Source organism: Pseudochaenichthys georgianus, chromosome 22 (genome assembly GCF_902827115.2).
Source record: "Pseudochaenichthys georgianus chromosome 22, fPseGeo1.2, whole genome shotgun sequence".
In the NCBI taxonomy this organism is placed as follows: Eukaryota; Metazoa; Chordata; class Actinopteri; order Perciformes; family Channichthyidae; genus Pseudochaenichthys; species Pseudochaenichthys georgianus.
In genome coordinates this window covers 2074437-2095690 of record NC_047524.1, presented here as the reverse complement: position 1 = coordinate 2095690, position 21254 = coordinate 2074437, and the positions used below count along the sequence as shown (strand labels likewise).

At 42.6% G+C, this 21254-nt stretch overlaps 1 protein-coding gene across 1 annotated transcript in view; it reads left to right on the top strand.

The window, feature by feature from the left end:
- Positions 1–3135: 3135 nt before the first annotated feature.
- The window catches only part of frmd6 (FERM domain containing 6), a 51386-nt gene continuing 33267 nt past the window's right edge, over positions 3136–21254 (top strand). Inside the window, exon 1 of the mRNA XM_034112110.2 lies at positions 3136–3446. The gene's annotated coding sequence lies outside the window, so the exon portion shown is untranslated. The remainder of the gene's footprint in view (positions 3447–21254) is intronic.

Sequence of the window (21254 nt, the reverse complement as noted above, 5' to 3'; positions counted from 1 at the left end):
TTAGCCTCTACAGTTTAGGAAAAAAGGGACTCTTTGAGCATGACAGAAACCCGATCAGCTTGCTGTCTGATCCAGTGTTTAGTGACTTGTAGTCCCCAGTGTTTAGTGAATATAAAGGCCTTTGGGTACAGCTTTGTAGTCTCGGGTCCCTTTCTGTTGTCACTTCAAAGCTGGCGGGGCAAAGGGTTTAGCATGGCTTCAGCAGGCACACTTCCAGACCCTTTTCATGTTTCCCACTCCATTTCTCTTTCTGACAGGCCGGTCTGTAGACGGTGGCCCCCGAGCACTAATTACAGGTCACCATGTCAACTCAGAGAGGCGCTGCCCATTTTTAACCCGACTGATGACTTCATGAAGGGGGTAGACATGCCGGAAAGTTAAGGGTCCAGAATTTATCTTAATAAATATGCAGATGGCTCATTTGGCACAGCTGGTGGCCACTCAGAGATTTGCATTATTCATGCTGTTGGCGGTGCTAGTACTTCACTAACTACATGCTAATGTTGTAATATGCTATGACAGTTTAATCCCACGGGCCATAAGAATGTTAAACACCTGAACTTTTGAAAGAACATCCATAACATTCATCTGGTTGTAACTTATACATATATATAATATATATATTTCAATATAGACTATTCTGCACAATTTCTATTATATTCTATATTATTTGATTAACATGCTATTATCTATTTTATTGTGTTGCACTGTTGGAGGAGCCTGTGACCTAAGAATGTCATTGTCATAACTACTGTAGTACTATTATGACAATAAAAGTCTTGAATCTTGAAAAAAATTTGAACATTAGCAGGAATCATTAAATTTTTTTCAAACATTTATTTATTCTTTCACAACGTTTAAAGATGGGGTATGTAATTTTGGAGAAACCAGCTCGAGTGCGCTAGAATTTTTTGTATGTATTAATTGTCAAAGCATTTAATATATTCATTGCTATCGGGATGTTAAGAGCATTCCATGGAATATAACAAGACGTGTTTCTGAAATAAATTACATATTCCACCTTTAATTGTACTATGTTGATTTCTTTGCACCAAGATATCAAGACAGATTCTTTGAAGCGGATTCTTTGCAATAATAGTTAAAATGGTTGCTTTCATTGTGCATTTTATTCTCTTATTTGGTGCCATGAGGTGTTTTGAGTCAAAGAAGGGTCTGCAAGTCTTATCATTCAAGTCCTGAGTTTGAACTTTGACAAATTAGTCCTAAACGAGTCATAATGCCCTCACCACCAATTTAAACCTGCACGTTTTGCATACTGCATTTCATTGTGTGTTCAATACAGCATATTATCTGGTCGTGCTAACAAAGCTAACCTGATCAGATCATTGTTGTCGGGACGCCATTCCCAGCTCTGATTCTGACTTTCCTGTACATTTGGAAACATATCAAAATTCTTACTCGCGTCCACACCTCTGCTATCCATATCATTTAATTTAACAGATTTTTTATTTAAAGCCAATTCGACTTTGACTCTATAAAACTCAATTACCCTGCTTCAAGATTTATTAAGCTATGGGCAGTTAAATTTGACTTCTCATTAAGTTAAAAGTCACCTTATGCTGCATTTATGATAATACAGTGTCCTATGATATCATATAATTGGGTCTCGGTATCCTTCCTTTATCCTTGTGAAATGTTATTAGAGGTTACAGTAGTATACTGACTTTATCTCTCCACATTTGTCGACTCTGCGAGTGAGTGCGGTCGTCTTTCTACCAGAAGGTTGTCGGTTCGATCCCAGCCCATGCAGTCAACATGTCGATGTATCCTTGGGCAAGAAACTGAAGCCTGAGTTGCTCCTGACTGAAAACTCATCTCTTTCGACTCCACCTCGAGCAATAGAATTACTAACAAAGAACTGCTAACAGAGCACTTATATACTAATAAAGGACTGGCTTATCTAAAGCCAGTTGAGTAGCACTTGAAATACTTGGCTCTATGAAACCTGATGTACTTATATGATTCTGTTTTCTTCAAGGTTGTGTCTTCCTGGTCGAATGTACTTATTGTAAGTCGCTTTGGATAAAAGCGTCAGCTAAATGCAATGTAATAAATAATAATGTAATGATGACCGACGGTGTGTGAGTGTGTGTGAGTGTTAGCTTCCCTAGAGCAAGTGGTACTGCTCTGCATGAATGAGGTGTGAATGGGTGAATGACTCGTATATGCTTTGAGAGGTCGAAAATACCTGATAAAGTGCTATATAAGTACAGGCAATTTACATTAAACTCTTCCTCATAATGCAAACTGTGAACCTTTGCACATTTCTCTGACAATTTTGCACATTTCTGCACAATACTTCAACAATATATATTTTTTGATTGATTTCAAAATAGGATGAGTAATGAAACTTTGTAATCTGTACATGGATTTGTATGAATTTCTTGTTATGTTTTGTTATGTTGCTATGTTTCCTCTTTTCATTGATTTTTTAATGTGTTTTATTTTTGCCCTCGTAATGACCTTTTTAAAAAAAAATCTTACCTGGATGACTAACGGGAGGGCTATTTTCTTTATAAGGTATGCTAATAGCCGCCCACTTCATCTACATTTGTTTTCCATAGTCTGTTTCATTGATTGTAACATTACATTTAATTAGCAGAATGAAAAAAAACTGATACTGTAGGCTACATTGTTTTAATAGTATTTTGTAATATGTTTCAATGTATCTTTTTAACATATTTCCTTTTTTCCCCCTCTTAACAGTTCCTCTAATTTTTCGATTTTAATTCCAATCACAAACCAAACAAATGACTTATATGTGATAAAAACCTACTTTAACCATCTTCTGACTCAGATTCCTTCATTTATCATAATGATCCTGGCTTTTAAATAAAAAAGGGCTTTTAATACAAAAATACCAGCTGCAGAGTGATAAAATGCGCAAAAATAAACTGCCCTACATCCTCAATTTCTTTTTTCGAGTGCGCTTTTAATACACGCATACGGGCGACGCCAGAATAAATGCGGCACAGTGGGAAGGAATGGAATGGGGCGATACCAACTGAGCATTCCAATGGGGGTGGAGCAAGGAACATCTGGGAAATAAAACAAATACACACCAAAACTAATACATTAACGTGTATCACAGAGTGTCTGTAGAGGTTATTGAAGTAAAAACATTACGTGATTTATTGTGTAAGGGTCCTTTTTTCTCAAAAATCTTAATCTGTATCCGAATAACCCCCTTTCCAGCTCCCATCCACCGCACATGTATTCCTATCGTCGGTTGTTACGGGGACCAGAACGAGGCTCCAGTCGAAGGCGGCAAGATATGCACTTTTCTCCCGAAACTTATTCAGGTTTTTCCCGAGACTGTGGATATCTTTTCCTCCGTATTTTGTTTTCTATTCATCGCCATTTTAACCCGCTTGGATTACCACTCTACGTTTTTTAAGGAATACCTTGTTTTGTCCATATAAAAGGTGAGTTTTGCTGATGCTTCAGAGCTCGTTTTTTAAATCCTTCTCACTGTGCAACTTTAACGGTTAGGAGTTTTACAAGTGTGACGTCATAAAACAACTCTCAAACATACGACTGCTTTTTAAATGAAGTATGTGTGTGGTTTTATGGAGTATTTGTAGTATTTTTGTGGCGTGTAAACCAGATTTAAGCGACTTTTTGAGTTGTTAAGTTGCTTCACCATCGCGGATGCTGCCAAGATATTTCACAGGGACTGTTGCCATGAAATCTGAGAAACCAAATGTATTTTTCCTTTTTTTGGGGCATTTTGCATTTAATTGATATGGCACAGACATGTTAAACTGAATAAGAAGCATGGCGAATTTAAGGGAATTGATAACTTTATTTTATTCATTTTTTTATTAGTTTACGTAGGCTACCAATAATATGATTTTACCCAAAACACACCTGGTAAACTCACTAAAAGTACCTTTAGCCAGTGTATTGTGTTGTCAAAGTCCATAATTTTTTTAGAAAGAGTGGCCAAAATGTCTTTTTATTGTTGTGTAATTACCATACATACACATCCCTTCAACAGTACTTCAAACAGGGCTCCAAATGACCATTTACAGGCCAAATACTGGTGAAATATGTAGAAAAAGTAGCTTTTAGTTTCGATTTGTTGTTTTTAATTGATAGGGATAATACAATGTAACTTGCAGATCATGGAACTAATGCTGCAAAGAGACTTTAAAGCTAATTTCCAACTTTTTTTTACTTGTACAGTTTAGTCAAAATACACAGCTTACATATCATAACACCACAATACAGTATGCATATAGAAATGCATTACATTTCGCAATGCTTTGTCATTTACAGTCACTTTGTTCTAAATGGGTACAGCTATTTCACCTTTGTGTTGAAGCATTATATATGCAATTAACAGATTTCAGTTGCTTGTTATTTCCAGAGTTGACCGCCCTTTATGGAGAAACCAGTTTGTCCAAGTTTAGATTTACAATGTGCTATTTGCAACCAGAAAACATAGACTAGCCATTTGGTCTGTGGACCAAAATACATGTTATTTTGACTGCAAAGCATGTGTTAATGTTTTTAAAGGCACAGAATAATGTGTAACTGGAGCTGCACATTCCCCTTTTTTCTTTTCCTCTAAACAAACTGCATGTTGTTTTCTTAGCTCTCAGGAATGTCAACAATTCCCCCGCCTGTTTGATATCAGACCACAGAGCAATCTGGGGAAAAGGAACACATTTTAGGCATTGTTAGGATCCCCATTTTCCAAGACTTTGTGACCCATGCTGTGCTTTATCATAATAATTCAAGTCTTAGGGCCAATCCTGTTTCCAGAGAGGTCAGAGGTCAGCACTCCCTGGAAGGTTAGGGGCAGGGTTAGGTCAAGGGCACTTCAGCAGGGATGATGCTTTCTTTAAAAAAAAAACTTGTGTCCTGGGGTTGCTTGATTTAGTTACCCTGTCATTCACGCGTTGGTTGCCAAATCTTTTTGTGGTTGTTATTGTAGTATTGTTGCATAGATGTTGCACAACGACTTTTGGGAACATTTTTACCAAATTAAAAGAGGAGTTTTGACCACAAAAGTGAGAGTCAAGAGAGAGGATTGCATTTGAGACTCTTCCAGTAGACATTAAAGCTGAAAACACGAGTTGATTAACTGATAAGTAATAATGATCTGGAAATATTTTGAAAGTCAATTGAGTATTCTTCATGCAAATGGTATTAAAAGCGGTTTCCAGCCTCTCAAATCTGGAATGTTCTTGTTTTTGTTTTGAGTGAATATCTTTGACAAAGTAAGCCCTCACCTTGGACTGGTCTCTAAAAAACCTTGTCATCTTGTCAAAAACTGTCATCAAAGTTCCTCAAACAATGAAACGTTAATGAAAATAACAGTTATTGGGATCCCTGCCATAGTACACATGGTAGGCTGTGTGGGTCTTTTCCCAGCATGCCAGGTGTCTGCTACTCCAGCTGTGTGTGTTGGGGGGGGGGGGGGGGGGGGGGTAGGAAAACAAACTAGTGTTTTTGTGATTGTGAAGGTCTCAGAGTGGAAACCAAGTGAATGGTAGGAAGAGAGGAAGAGAGTTGCCTGAGGAGGAAACAACAAGGAAACCTGTGCACAGAGATGGTGTGTGTGTGTCCGTGACTCATACTGATGGTTCTGTGCAGGAATGTGTGATGGGATAGCCCAACATTGCACAAGGCAATCCCCCCCTCCCACTTACAATTGTATGCGAGTCACAGCTGTGTTTTGGCTTTTTGTTCTGGAGCTTAAGACCTTTTTTATTCAGGGATGTGAAAAGGCCCTCTCCTGCTGATGTTCAGGTGTATATCAGTATGTAGTGTCTCTACTTTAAAGAGCCCTCTCCTGCTGATGTTCAGGTGTATATCAGTATGTAGTGTCTCTACTTTAAAGAGCCCTCTCCTGCTGATGTTCAGGTGTATATCAGTATGTAGTGTCTCTACTTTAAAGAGTCCTCTCCTGCTGATGTTCAGGTGTATATCAGTATGTAGTGTCTCTACTTTAAAGAGTCCTCTCCTGCTGATGTTCAGGTGGATATCAGTATGTAGTGTCTCTACTTTAAAGAGTCCTCTCCTGCTGATGTTCAGGTGTATATCAGTATGTAGTGTCTCTACTTTAAAGAGTCCTCTCCTGCTGATGTTCAGGTGTATATCAGTATGTAGTGTCTCTACTTTAAAGAGTCCTCTCCTGCTGATGTTCAGGTGTATATCAGTATGTAGTGTCTCTACTTTAAAGAGTCCTCTCCTGCTGATGTTCAGGTGTATATCAGTATGTAGTGTCTCTACTTTAAAGAGTCCTCTCGTGCTGATGTTCAGGTGTACATCAGTATTTAGTGTCTCTACTTTAAAGAGTCCTCTCCTGCTGATGTTCAGGTGTATATCAGTATGTAGTGTCTCTACTTTAAAGAGTCCTCTCCTGCTGATGTTCAGGTGTATATCAGTATGTAGTGTCTCTACTTTAAAGAGTCCTCTCCTGCTGATGTTCAGGTGTATATCAGTATGTAGTGTCTCTACTTTAAAGAGTCCTCTCCTGCTGATGTTCAGGTGTATATCAGTATGTAGTTTCTCTACTTTAAAGAGTCCTCTCCTGCTGATGTTCAGGTGTATATCAGTATGTAGTGTCTCTACTTTAAAGAGTCCTCTCCTGCTGATGTTCAGGTGTATATCAGTAGTAGTAGAGATGTCCCGCCCCCTTCGCCTATCATGTACAATGTGTTGGACGGCGAGCCAATAGGAGTGCAAGTGTTACACAGTGACGCATATGTTCCGGAAGTAAACAGTCTATGATAAATAACATAATAATCGGTTACAACCATTTTTAAATACTTTGCCGAATGTGCACATTTTTGTACTCTAGCAAACTCTAGACATTTGAATTTTTACAACAATTAAGTAACATAACAATGTATATTTGTTGTCTCAATAAACATTTACCAATGTCTACAATAGAAGTACATGTTGACATAATTGAAATGTCATGGCCTCCCTGTCTAATATAACTAATTATAACAGTGCAGATTTCAAATGACTGTAATGATGATTCTAATACTTGATGCGAAAATATTTAACCTTCATAGATTGACTTACTTTTAGACACTTCCATTCATCTGAAATCAGGAAAGTTGGTTGTTTGGAACTTCTCTTTGCTCCTGAAACCTCCTGTTCACCTGTTACACACTTGTTTCGGTGAGCGCTGAGTCGGTTGTTTTCCTGAGTTTATCGGTGATTTCCTCCGTATTAAACTGAGCTCAGCTGCATCCTCAGCCTCAGGCGTTTCTTCCTCTCCTGCTGAAACTACGCAGAGAAAGCCAAACCATTACACAGCAGTACCTGAGCTGAGCAGATAACCTGTCATTTAACATAATCGTCTTCTAGTTATGCAAATTATCTCACAGAAACCTTGAAAACGCTCGGAGGGGATTATTACACCGTCTCAGAGGTTTGTTTATAAAATGCTCTTGCTTGACTCTATCTCACAATCTGCACTGGCCTTGTTTTGGGAAGATACGGTGTAAGAGGAACCCTGTTGTGTGTTTCAGGACAGTAACGGAGGAATGAGGGCGGATGGGATGACTGTTGTTGTCATAAAGATGGAGGAACTCTATCTCTTACATGTGTTATCTCCTCTGTCCTGTAAGTAAACTATACAGGCGCCCCAAGCTCCACTTATATCACTGCACTATCTCTCTGTTGTGTCTCAGGAAAGTGAGAGTTTAAAGAATACAGACAATAGGCAGATTATCAGAAAGACTGCCATGTTTTTGAAAAGTCACCTTTTGTTTTTTAGGTGATATTATGTCCACTTGATTTCTGAAAGAACAGCTGGCGGGTTTTCATTTTGGACCCTGAATATTCCAGAAGTATCCCTGTTTACATGCAGTCGCGCATTCTGCGATTACATTACAACGCGTTCAAACCACGGCTACGAGTCGACCTTCACACAACTTACATTTCCCTCTTTTTTTCCATTTCAGACATTTTGCTTTTGAGGCTCCTTGTCACAGTTTTGCCTGAAACGGGCTTTTCTTTAAGGCGTGTGTCTCCACCCCTGCAATCTGTTGGTTAGTGGTGTTTTGTTCCCAATCAACCAAACTGGAAGTAAACAGGCAAAACACAAAACAAATTGAGACTATACGGATGCTCAATGATCACGCTGTGTTCTTTTTTGGCCAACTATCAGTAACAAGCGCATTCCTTCTAGGTAAATAATGAAGCTAACAGAAGTTGCATTATGATGCGTTCAAGCTCCATTCAGTATTGGGCGATGGTAAATTACAACGCTGTTATAGGGCTGGGCAAATATTGATATCTATATCGACATATGCGGTTAGATATTGTGGCAGATTTTGAATATGATTCAATTTACATTAGTGTCATATTTAGAATAATAGTGCAATTAGTACATTTGTAGTGTTGCATGCTTTTCTGCAGCAGAGGCATGTTGATGACTCCTCGCTAGGGCTGTACCCGAATATTCGTTCGTTGGAGTACTATTCGGGTTTCAATTTCGTTATGAGGTGTGTGGTGTAGTGGGTTGTCCGTAGGTGTTCGGATCAGGGGGTGACAGGTTCAAACCCCGCTGCAGTCAGCATGTCGTTGTGTCCCTGGGCAAGACACTTCACCCCAAATTGCTCCTGTGGGGATTGCCCACAGTACTGAGTATGGAAGTCGCTTTGGATAAAAGCGTCTAACAAGTGACATGTAATGTAATGTTATTCGGATATTTTTTTTCTTCGTTTTTGCAATTCAATTAGTTGAAAACTCCAATATTAACTTAAGAGCTTGTGCCTCTTCAGGGGGTGCTAACACTTAACCATAAACGACGTTATAGTTTACTTTCTCCGTCTTTAGAATAGATAGAATATCATTCCTTTATTGTCATCGCACCAGGTACAACGACATTTAAAAAAGCAATCCTCGCAGTGCATTTCCACATGTAGATATTACTTTTTCTCCATGAATCTCCGTCACGTTGTTTCCATAGCAACAACAACTTCCTGTCAACAGCGCTAACTCTCCTTCAAAATAAAAGCATGTCCGTACAAAATAGGAAGCCAAGCCAAATGACACTTAAGGCATACAACTCGAATATTTGCTGCTGATTACTACCGAATATCCAGAGCCCGAAAAATGGTATTCGGGACAGCCCTACTCCTCACGCCACGCCTGGAGTGCACTAAAGGGGGCCAGAAGAAAGAAAGTGGCTCCGGTCTTCCTGCATTTGTCTCGCTTTCCCCCTTTCCTTGGATTATGTTTTTTATCCTTCTTATAGTGAGTGTTTAGAGGAAGTGCAGCAGGGATTTAACCTGCCTCCCCCCCGAGGATATTAGCGGCTTATCTCTCACGCTCTGCCTGACGCTCAGGGTTTCCTGCAGGATATTCAGATGGTTGGTTGGATAGTTTGCAGGTAGACGTGTTACTGAGACTCAGATTCACATCCGGGTCAGACACCAGTTACACAGATTAGGAAGAGCTGCTGGCATCATATTAATAGCTCAGTATATCAGTTGTAATTCCAATTGTAAGAGTTGTTTTTGGTGTAAGAAGAGCAATCAGGCCAGATTATGGATTTATATTATTTTCTCGTATTAAGGTCATTTTCAAGCTATAATGGCACAATAACAGGTGACATGAAGAGGCTAGCGGGGGGGGGGGGGTGAGGTGACGTGCAACAACATTAACCTTTCTGTTGGTCACTTGTTAGCAGACCCTTCACGCGATGGCAGAGCGAACAGGTACAGGCAGGGCCCATAATGATAGCCCTATAGTTTAAATCTACTACCCACACATGGAAATGGGTTACTTTAAAAAAAAAAAAAAAAAAATGTATTTAGGAACCTATCCATGTAATTTTTAGTGGGGGTCGACCTCAAATCCTCTATGGGGGTCCAGGGGCATGCCCCCCCGGTAAGATTTAATTTTTTATTTTGGAGTTAAATTCATCAATCTTGTGCATTTTGAGGGGAAAATAAATAGACTAGATCTATGGAAACACCTATATTAAACAGAACTGTATACATTTCAATAATCATAAAATCATGGCCATAACCAATAACATACCATTTCCAATATGAAAAAAACACTGAAACTTGTTTATTAATTTATTTTTGGTTAATTTATGTGTGTCTGTGCTCCTGAAACAGCCTCTCCTGTCTCCCTCCTCTCCTCCTCTTTGAGGCAGCAGCAAAGACTAGTTTTCTCTCAACAAGTTTTAAAAGTGTATCTTACCTTTTTTCACCCAGTTAACTTTTTATATATTTATTCATGCATATTTTACTAATTACATTTCATTTAGCTGACGCTTTTATCCAAAGCGACTTATAATGACCGATTACAGGGACATTCTCCCTGGAGTAACTAAGGGCTAAGTGCCTTACTCAAGGGCACACTAGTGGTGGTGTTCCTGGCGGGATTTGAACTCACAGCCTTCCGATCTTCAGCCCACCTCACTGTCCATTAGACCAATCACTACCCTCTCAAATGGAAATATGTGTTTACATAAATGGTGACCACACCGTTTGAGACCCACTGAGAACTTAGACTAAGTTAACTATCTAAACACTCAGAGAGTCCTTTACCTCACCTGAGCTGAGCTTATCCCGAGCTTGAATTACACACAGAGACCAATCAAGGGCTTAGATTTATGATCTGTATGACAGTGGCCATGTCGGCAGGCCACATCATGTGGACAGCCAGTCACCCTGTGTGAGGCAGGCCACTTAACAGGCCAGAAGGAGGCGAGATCAGTGCAAGGGAGCGAGGGATCATTGTCCACAAGTTAATCGATCGCAGATGGCGTCGTGGTCACGGACGAATAAAAAAAAAATTATCAAAAAATTATATATAAAAAAAAATAACTAAATGGGTGGCGAAATATACTTGGGCGGCCGTTAACATACCTGGGCGGCCCGCCCAAGTATAGTCTATGTGTGGGAAACCCTGCATGAATCTCCCGCCCCCGACATACAAAGCAAAAAATCCCGGGGATTTTATGCGAGCAATATATATATATATTATAAACTCCCCAAACAGGCGAAAACCTACCAGTTTCACCCACTGTCTCTGCCACCTCCCTCCATGCCTGGTTCCTCCGGTTTGTATCCCGTTAATAGTTCTGGTCGTAAAGAACCGGGTGATTTGCTACCGTAATTTCTCGTTTGGAATATGAGGAAATGAACTGCGGTCTGGCTCTCCCTGCTTGCACGCGGTTTGATTGGCTAGCGCTTCTACTGGCAGATTTGCATAAATGGGATTTGATTGGCTGGCGCTTCCAGCTCAGCTTCAAAAGTTGAACATTGCTCAACTTTTGAAGCTTTGCTCCCCCACAATGCAGTTCGGCGAAAAGCGAGGCAAAGTGACGTCATCCCCATTCAAAGTCAATGGGCAGAGAAGCGTTGGAAGAATTTTTTTAAGCTGTGTGGACGGGGCGTAAGGCTTGGAGCTGCAACCAGAACCACAATACTTTATTTGGTTTTCATGACAATTGCTCTATTTTGGATTGAATCAATTACAAAATATTGAATAAAAATTAGCAGTTAAAGGACATTTGTGTATAAAAAAAAGAATCATAAGAGGTTAAATAAAATGAAATGCATCTCTTAATGCATTACAGGACAATTTGGTTGACTAAGAAATCCTTTAAGCACATCTCTTGTACAAACAAGATTTAAAGGGGATATTTTGCAAGATCCCATGTGAGAAACTTTTTCAAAGGTCTATTACATCCCTACCTAAAAACAAAGTCTTATCCCTTCCACGTCTCCTCCTCGTGACTCCTCAGGTGTGACATAGTAAACAGTTTCTTCCACAGGAGGTGGATCAGGTGCTCTCAGGGTATGTCTGTAATCGCAGCTCATTGTTTGTCCTCTCTGCAACACAGAGCTCTATTTGCAGCATGTAATGGGCGGGTGGCTCTGCGGTGCTGCCGAGATTACATGCTGCAACGTGTCTGACGGTGTGTGTGTGAGAGTCACATGGAGGCCAGATGTTATGAATGTTGGAATCATTTTTCCATAAAAAGGTAACCTGAGCTTTAAGTTGTCCTGCACCGAGTTTTCACCTTTGCTGCTTTAAGTCTGGGTTGCATGTTTGAAACATTTTCAGCGGGTATTTCTTACATATGAATGGGTTTTATGTAGGGATGCACGATATTGGGTTTTTGAAACCGATACCGATACCGATAACTTCCTGCTTCTCAAGACCGATACCGATAACCGATAATAAAAAAAGATTTACCCACTAATTATTTTAACGCGATTAACGCATGTGTATTTTTTTTCCTTGGCCGCCCCGTAGTTTCAGAGCGCATCGAGTTTAAAATACCATCTACAAGCTGATGCTGACAGCCCCGCTCCTGCCGCCCGCTTGTGGCAGACCACACTTCCACGCTCACCGGCAGGCACCGACTGGCCATCTGGAGGACCGGGATGGTGTGTGTGTGTGTGGCCCGAGCGAGCGAGAGAGAGACCTTACGTGCATTGTTGTTGTTAGCATCTGGTGCTAGCTAGCTGCGCTAACGGATATAAGGAGCTGTTTAAATGAAAACAGAGGAGCGACATTTCGCCACAAGTGCGCCGAGCACTTGACTTTATGCAGGAAGCAGACAGTGGGACATTGTAGGAGAAGTCAGCACACTCAGCACGGATAGGGCACAACATGATTGCAGCGTCCAGGCAACTCCGGTTCGAGCATGCCTTGAGTTGCACATAGCTCCAATGTGCGCGCGCGCACACACACACACACACACACACACACACCCACTTTGTATTGTATTATTGTCTTCGTACGCTTTTAACACACCATCGTAGCGATGGCGATGTTTCAGGTGACTGATCAGGTTCGAAGTATTAGGGAGCGCTGGATTTGTGAAGAACTCCCCTCTTCCTAAACCACTAATACCACAGTACTGGCAAAACGGGAGGAGCCGAGTGAAAAACAAGCGCCCCTCATCCCAATCCACCCACACCGCAGTATTTTTTCTTTTTTTTACCCAAAATATATATTGTATATTATCGGGGCCAATAATTATCGGGCCGATAATTATCGTGCATCCCTAGTTTTATGTGAAATAAACGAAGACAAACAAAGTTGGGTAAAAGTTAGTTCACAGAAAAAGATACTTCTTTGGTGAATCACAGAGGTAAAACATTGATTTTCGTAGCAAAAAGTTCACAGACTGAAAACAGACGCTATTATTTTAAGCACTAACTGCATTCTTGGTGACCAAAACAAATGTTTCACAACAGTTCATAAAAGAAAATGTAGCACTAATTAGCACAGCCTTCCTTAATTGTGACACTTCAATAAAGAAAACACATTTAAACATTTTTTTTTAGGAATTACTTCACAAATCAGCCGTTCTTCGTCCATTGCGGATCTTTTCAAAAACATGTGACAGGAAAAAATATTAAACAAATTCCCCAAGTGTCTCAATCCAAACAACTTTTATTATTAAGCGTTTGGTGTAGTGGTTGTGAAAAAAAAAAAAAAAAAACTCAGACAAAAGGAATTCCGTTGTTTGCTTTACTGGAACATGTTTAACAGTACAAACAAAACAACAACAACATGATGTTGGTTTATTTTTTGTTATTTTCTAAAGTGCCTGCCATTGCCTTTATTTGGAGATGCGCTATGCATGCACAATGTATTTATTGCAATGCTGCCATCATTAAATACAGGCTACAGCTTGTATTAATAATAGCAGCATTGCAATACATAAATTGTATTACACATTCACCCCTTTTAAAGCCTTATTACACCATTATTATACTGATGTTACACTGTTCTTACGCCCTAATAAGACTGTTATTAGGCTCATATTGCACCCATGTAACATCGTAAATACAACGTTATTACACGCATTTTGCGCATGGACACAGCCTGTCAAATGACTGCATCCCCCAGGAAATGGAAATCATTTAAGGGTTATACAACGTGAGCTCTAGCAGCTGAGTGTGTTGGTATTTCCTTCCTGTTATTGTGAAGACTGTGGCTGTGTCTTCCGTAATGAAACCTGACCTATCCATCAGGCAGGGCGGCGCTCCAGCTTCTTAATCCGGAGTAATTCCTGGACAAATGATACGAGGAGTGTTTAGAGTTCCTCTCCAGTGGCTTCAGATAATGCAGAGTGAATATTACTGTGATGGTGGTTCAGCCTGAGGCCACCCAACATCTCGATGTGATTATATAACAGAATGCAGAATAACAGAGCATGCTGTGCAGCCTGACCTTCAGCGGGTAATGAGTCTGACATTTGATGAAGGAGGACGTGCAGATCATTATATAACAATAATAATATATAGAAAATATTCAAGTATCTATTGTCATAGAATAAATAATATGTTTAAAATGTAATAAATGTTAAAGTGCTATTTTAGGCATATATTATGGGTCTCAGATATATCAAAAATATATAAAAACATGTCTATGTGTTTTGCTCAAAATACAAACAGATCATGCATTTTAGAAATCCTTCATACCCCTCTTTTCCAGCCCTGTTATGGCGCATTTCCACTACAGCGCGGAGCTCGCTTTAAGCGTGCCCGGCCCGTTTTTGGTTGCGTTTCCACTTAGCGTAGTTCCGGCTAGCGGGTACTATTTCACAGTTTTTCTGGCCCCAGAAAATCGAGGTTCTTTCCGGGCCAACAACCAGGCTGTCGGGCTGAGTATGCTAAACTAGAGAGAATCGCTGGCAAGGGGGCTACAACTACAACACGATGAACATATTTGACCATGATGTAATTGTAATACACGTTTCCAAAATGATGCCGAAGTAACAACATACTGATACCGGTTAGTACAAACTAGGGATGTCCCGATCACCTTTTTTTGCTCCCGATCCGATTCCGATCATTTGATTTTGACAATCTGCCGATACCGATTTTTCCCGATCCGATCTTTATGCAATGCATTAAGAGAAAAAAAAGGTAACAGATAACGGCTGGTCATCCAATGCGATGAATTCAGCTATCTAGTTATTTGTTTGGCCTTTTCACTGTTCTGGGGCAGTTTCTCTTTCCTTTCGGAAGTCTCTGAAAGTGTCGGTTGTTTCAGTGCCGTTACCTGAGTGGCCTCTGTGTACTCGCCGTGTTGTTGTTGGTGTTTGTTTCTCAGGTAGCGTATTAGATTGGTCGTGTTGAACGTAGCTCTGTTCTTTCCACCACGCGGAACCTCCGCCTTGCAAACATTGCATCTGGCTGTTACACTGCCTTCGCTTTCAATTTTATAATACTTCCAAACTCCTGACATTTGCTCTGTCCCGACTCCCGAGTCACCAGCTGAACGTAGCCTCTCGTTAGCTTACTGCTACTATTAGACACTGCGCCCACTCTGTTGCCAGATTTCAGAGAAATAAGCAACCAGGTCTGAAAACAAGCCCAAAGAAAGCAACACATACATGATGTTGTGTAATTTTAAACCAAAACTAAGTCCTCAGGATGACTTTAAGACGTGAACATGGTCATTTTTGTTTTATAACATTAAATGAAAAAAATATTTTATAAAAAAAAAAAAAATGCCGATCCCCGATTTTTTTCTCCCGATCCCCGATTTTTTGAAAATCACGTGATCGGCTCCGATCCCCGATTTTTGGAAAATCACGTGAACGGCTCCGATCCCCGATCACGTGATCGGATCGGGACATCTCTAGTAAAAACCATGAATTATTGCTTTGACAAGTCTGCAGACAGACGGCAGGCGGAACACCTTTTTAAAATGCGTTTTCTGAATGAAGATCGGCTAAGCTAACGCAGTATATGCTCCGACCGTCCACACTCACAGCAACGGCCTACAGACATAAATAAAGCAGCGACTGTATTCACCATGACACAGACAGTCTGTGGTTTGTACTTGTTTAGCTTTTGTCTAGTTTCTGAACAGATATGAGGAGCTTTGAGCTTGAGTGCTAACAGTAGGGATGGGTATCGTTTGAAATGTATCGATTCCGATTCCAGTTCTTATCGATTATCGTTTCCCCCCAAAATGATAAAAGAAAGAGGTTAAATGTTTAGATAACAAAAATAATAATATCTTTATTCTTTTAAGCTTTAACATTTTTACAAATAAAGAATATACATGTAATACAAATGTATTGCACAATAGCTGTGCTTTATTTTAACTGAGCTATGCCTGTGGCAAGCTATTAACAGGCATTTCAATCAGGAGAGACATGATGTATGGAATACATATTTATTATCGGTCACATTATATCAATGGAACATAATGATGACAGTTCATCACAAATGAATGAATGTTGTTTTGGCGATTAGGCCCAAGTTTTAGTAGGATATCAATCGGGAAGGGAAGAACCATTTCCGATGAACCCCCCTGGGTCTAGACACTGGTGGTGGTTATAAGTGGTTAGGTCCGGTTGGAAGGGAGAAGGTTAAGCTTGGCCCTGAGTTGGAAGCAGGAGGCGAAGGGGTGGAGGAGGGTTGCGCGTTGACACCTGGAAGACAGCTGATAGAACAGGGGAGAGCATATATAGAGGGGTTAACAGGTGCGATGATTAGCCCTGTAATGAAGGGGCGTGATAGGTTTAGCTGAGGAGAGGCGCTCCCTGTCATTTAGATGCAGGGAGCAAGTATTGCCATGACGCGCAATACGGAGTGTTAGGTCTTCCTGTCTGAACTTGCGCTAAGCTTCATTTCAATCAGGAGAGACATGATGTATGGAATACATATTTATTATCGGTCACATTATATCAATGGAACATAATGATGACAGTTCATCACAAATGAATGAATGTTGTTTTGGCGATTAGGCCCAAGTTTTAGTAGGATATCAATCGGGAAGGGAAGAACCATTTCCGATGAACCCCCAAAAGAATGCAGGATGAAGTACTGAATGTGAATCTTACCTTGCGGGATGCGGCGGAAATCTATGGATGAAAAGGAGGTTAATACATGTGAGGATATAAGCGACTGATGCCTCCCGGGCATCCTTCCTGGACGTACAGGGCTTCCCGGCCGTACGGGGCATCCCGGACAGACGGGGCAACCCGGATGGGGCTTCCTGGACATACAGGGCGTCCCGGAAGTACGGGGCATCCCGGAGGGGGCATCCTGGCCGTACAGGGCGTCCCGGACGTACGGGGCATCCCGGGTGAGCGGGGACTACCCGGACGCACCGAGCGACCCGACCAGTGCCCCGGGTGCCCGGAACGTGCGAGGCTTCCCGAATGTGCGGGGTAACCTGACTTTAGCAGGGAAACATAATACGGACCGGAGGTTTCACGACCCGGACATACGGGGCTTCCCGGAAGAACGGGGCATCCTGGACATACAGGGCAACCCGGACATACGGGGCTTCCTGGCCGTACAGGGCATCCTGGATCGTACAGGGCATCCACACAGGGCTTCCCGGACGTACGGGGCATCCCGGAGGGGGCATCCTGGCCGTACAGGGCGTCCCGGACGTACGGGGCATCCCGGGTGAGCGGGGACTACCCGGACGCACCGAGCGACCCGACCAGTGCCCCGGGTGCCCGGAACGTGCGAGGCTTCCCGAACATTTTTTTTTGCGGGGCAACCTGCTTTAGCAGGGACACATTATACAATCCGAAGGTTTTACAGCCTGGACATGCAGGTTTAAATAACAGAATTGAACATGAGCCGTAGGGCAACATACGTGCTGACATGCTAAGAACCCCCACCAGTTATATGCATACGTACCAATTTGTTTAAGGTTGGAGAGACCTTTGGATAGCCAGCACGGCATTGAGGTCAGGGCGGATGTAGGATGAGAAAGCGGAGGAGGACCACCGTCCGAGTTGTTGCAGGGATGAGGACGAGACGCCTTGATTGGCAGCGGAAGTAGCTGCGCCTATTCTGAAGGAGTGCCCCGTGTGTAGAAGGGGTGATAACCCGGATTTAATGAGGACTTGTTTTAAATAGATGTTGAACTGTCTTTGTGTTAAAGGAAAATTCCCTGAGATGAGGAATAATGGCGAGAGGGGGTTCGAGGTAGGTCTAAGCCGTAGAAACTTGATCATGGCTTTATAAGGGCAGAATTGAGAATCGATGCGGGCGGCGATGACGGAGCAGGCGCCGCCGCATTTGGAGTGTTTAAGATATAAACTAAGATGGCTGGCGTGAAAGGATAAGTCAGAAAAGCTGACGTCTCTATTGGAATTGAAAGTGAGGGAAGCGGTGGTAAATTCGCCTGGTCTAAGAAAGGCATAAAAAGCTAGGAGAAATAGAGCGTCGAGTAGTGCATCGATGTAAGGGGAGAATACCCCGCTTCTAAGCTTGGAGAACATGAGGTGTAAAGTGGAGAGTGTAATAGGGCGTCTCCGGTCTGAAACGGGGGGGTACGTTTTAATGAGACCTTTGAGGATGAGTTTGACTGACTGGTTTGCGAACAGGCTGGGAAAGCCGAGATCGGAACGCGAACGTTAAACTGAACTCCTGCTAAGAGGCCCCGGATGTATTGGGGTTTGAGGTGGCGATCAGTGGCGCAGTAGCACATGAAGGCACACACGGTGGAGATGAGAACAGGTTTAAGTGTGATGCCTACGGAAAAGCAAAATGTCGCAAACATTCTCCAAGTGAATCATATGTTTTGAGGGTGGACGCGCTAAGCCCTTCCTCATAGACCTGCTGATTCGAGGTGCCTTTCTAGGGGGCTTCTATTTAAGAGAGAGAGAGGAGATGCAGGGGAGGAATCCTGACGGGTTGAGTGCTGGCTCCTGGGCAGAGGTTCCGGAACGTCTTGTGGGCTGACTGCGGTAATCTATGGATGAAATGAGAGATTAACATGTGGATTAAACGATCTGCCGGAATCACTGCCGGGCTTACTGTACATCATAAGATGCTGACCCGAAGGTCGACGGCCGGAATCAGCGCCGGACTTACAAGAACGCTACCACTAAACAACGGCCGGAATCGCTGCCAGGCTTACTGTTCTCTGCTGGGCTTACTGTACATCATAAGATGCTTGACCCGAGAGGCACCGGCCGGAATCAGGCCGGGCTTACGTACTACCACTAAACAACGGCCGGAATCACTGCCGGGCTTACTGTACATCATAGGATGCTGACTCGGAAGTCGACGGCCGGAATCAGCGCTGGGCTTACGTGAACACTACCACTAAACCTTGCCGACACGATGGTCGATGACCTGCGATGCAGGGTTAAAATGCACAGATGAACACTACCACTAAATGTATAAATACCAGGAAAGAGAGATCTTGGATGGCCGTCTGGTTGTTGTAGGGATGAGGAATAATTACCTTGATTGCGGCAGGGTTGCTGCACCTATCCTGGATGAAGCCCTGGAATGCTATTAAGACACCACCACCAGTTATATGCATGTTTACCATAGGTAAACTGAGAGATCTAGGATTGCCGGCACGAGTCGATGTCCGGGGGAAGAGGGAGATGTAGACAATGTAATGCAGCTGTTAGCTTGAGTACAATGAGACATGAATGTTATATCCTGGCTTATCGTAAGCCATGTGAGCATGACCAATATAAATGAGACAATATGCGCAGCATAAAATGATGTATGCTTAGGTAAATACTGAAACATGACCCATGATATGGGACTAGCTTAATTAGCAGTTTAATTACGCCACGGTGAGACATAGATGCACTTGATTGGGTGATTAGACTGTCTTCTATCATATTACGTGAGCTTCTCTTTCTCCCTGAAGAAACTCCCCAAAAACCCCACGGATGGGCAGCATCCGTGAATAAAACGAAGACTCATTGAGTGTCTGAGTGAGTAGATACGGCCACTGCTAATGTGTGGCGTTAATGCGGGTGGGGGGGGGGGTTGAAAGATTATTTTCCATGTGGTTCCTGGCGCGAGGTACTGGCAAAGCTGCGGTTGCGCCTGGGGCATACAGACCTTGGATGAGCGTCCTTGCAGGACTGCAGATGTGGAGGAATGTACGATATGGGTGGTAGCCGACGTTTTCGTTAAAGTTATGATAAATCTCTCGTCTTGCCTATGCTGCACCTGACGGCTTTGACTATTATTCCCGGAAAACAGCCCAACAAAATAAAATACTCAGTTACCTCTAATCATTAACCCATGTTGTATAATTTAGTGAACTCTGTGTGTTGCTGCTAGCATACATGACACCTAACGTGAAAACGTTACTCGTGGATGGGGCTACAGAGCTGCTAGACAGTCGAAAACGGTGCATTCCTTTGTCTGAATGTGCTGCACTTTTGATAAATATTTAGACAAAAGCTAAACTCTTATTGCACTTAGGCAACGAGCATTCTCCACGTCGAGACGGGTAAAGTTTAACCACACATCGGAGCGCGTTCTCTCCGCCACCTCCGCAGAGTGCTCCGCTGCATGGAGCAGCTGCGTGTGTGTAAACTGCCCCGCCCCCTCGCACGCAGACCGGGGAGAGAGATCTCGTCTGATCGAAAATACATCATAGACGCATTTGTTTGTCTTTGCTTATTAGAAATGAGTTGGCGCCATTCATTTCAGGTAACGCTGTGTTGAAGCTTGAAACTGCGTTAGTTACTGAGCATTGTAATGGGTAGTAATTACCCGACTGCATTAATAATGCAAGTAATACGTTACTGAAACTCCATACTGTAACACGTTACACCCAACACTGCCTGGAAACTCACCTTACCCTGAACTAAAGGTAGCAATGCATCGTATTGAACTTCCTGTCGGCTCCCAGACCGTAGTCGAGGAAAGGGGGGGGGGGGGGGTGACTCTCTGTCGTCTCCCAGGGCAGAAGCAACACGCTTCGGGTTCAATAACCCATTTTTTCGGAAAGACTGGAGAGAGGCGAGCTCTTCTTGGGAGGTCGTTGCATTTATTTAGCTCTTCTGTTTCGTAAGATCACAGAAATTCCTTTTTCTGCTGCCTTGTTTACTTCTAGAAAACATGAATCCCGCTCGCTCTACCATACCATGCCCAGCACACCTGCACGCGCCACACCCCTCTCTTAAAGGGGTAGTGATCTCGCTCTGCATGCCCCGAATGTCATGACAATATAACGAAACATCTCGTGAATTTGCTGCAACTGCCTTTAGAGGTGAGGCGCAGGAGGAAGTAGCTCCAATGGGATGTAGCTTGAGCCCTGCCTGCCTGCAGGAGGGGTTGTGGTTGAAGCCAGAATGGGTAAAGCTTCGCATGCGATGAGGACCCGTTCCGCGTGAAGCCGGAAGCGCCGCATTTGAGCGGCCATGAAACCAGTGATACCCTCTTGAGAGACTGAAGGCGTACGTCAATTGTTTGGGTGAAGTAGCCCGTTTCCATTAAGCTGGAGGAACTTCCGTGGAGCCCGATTTCCTTGTCTTT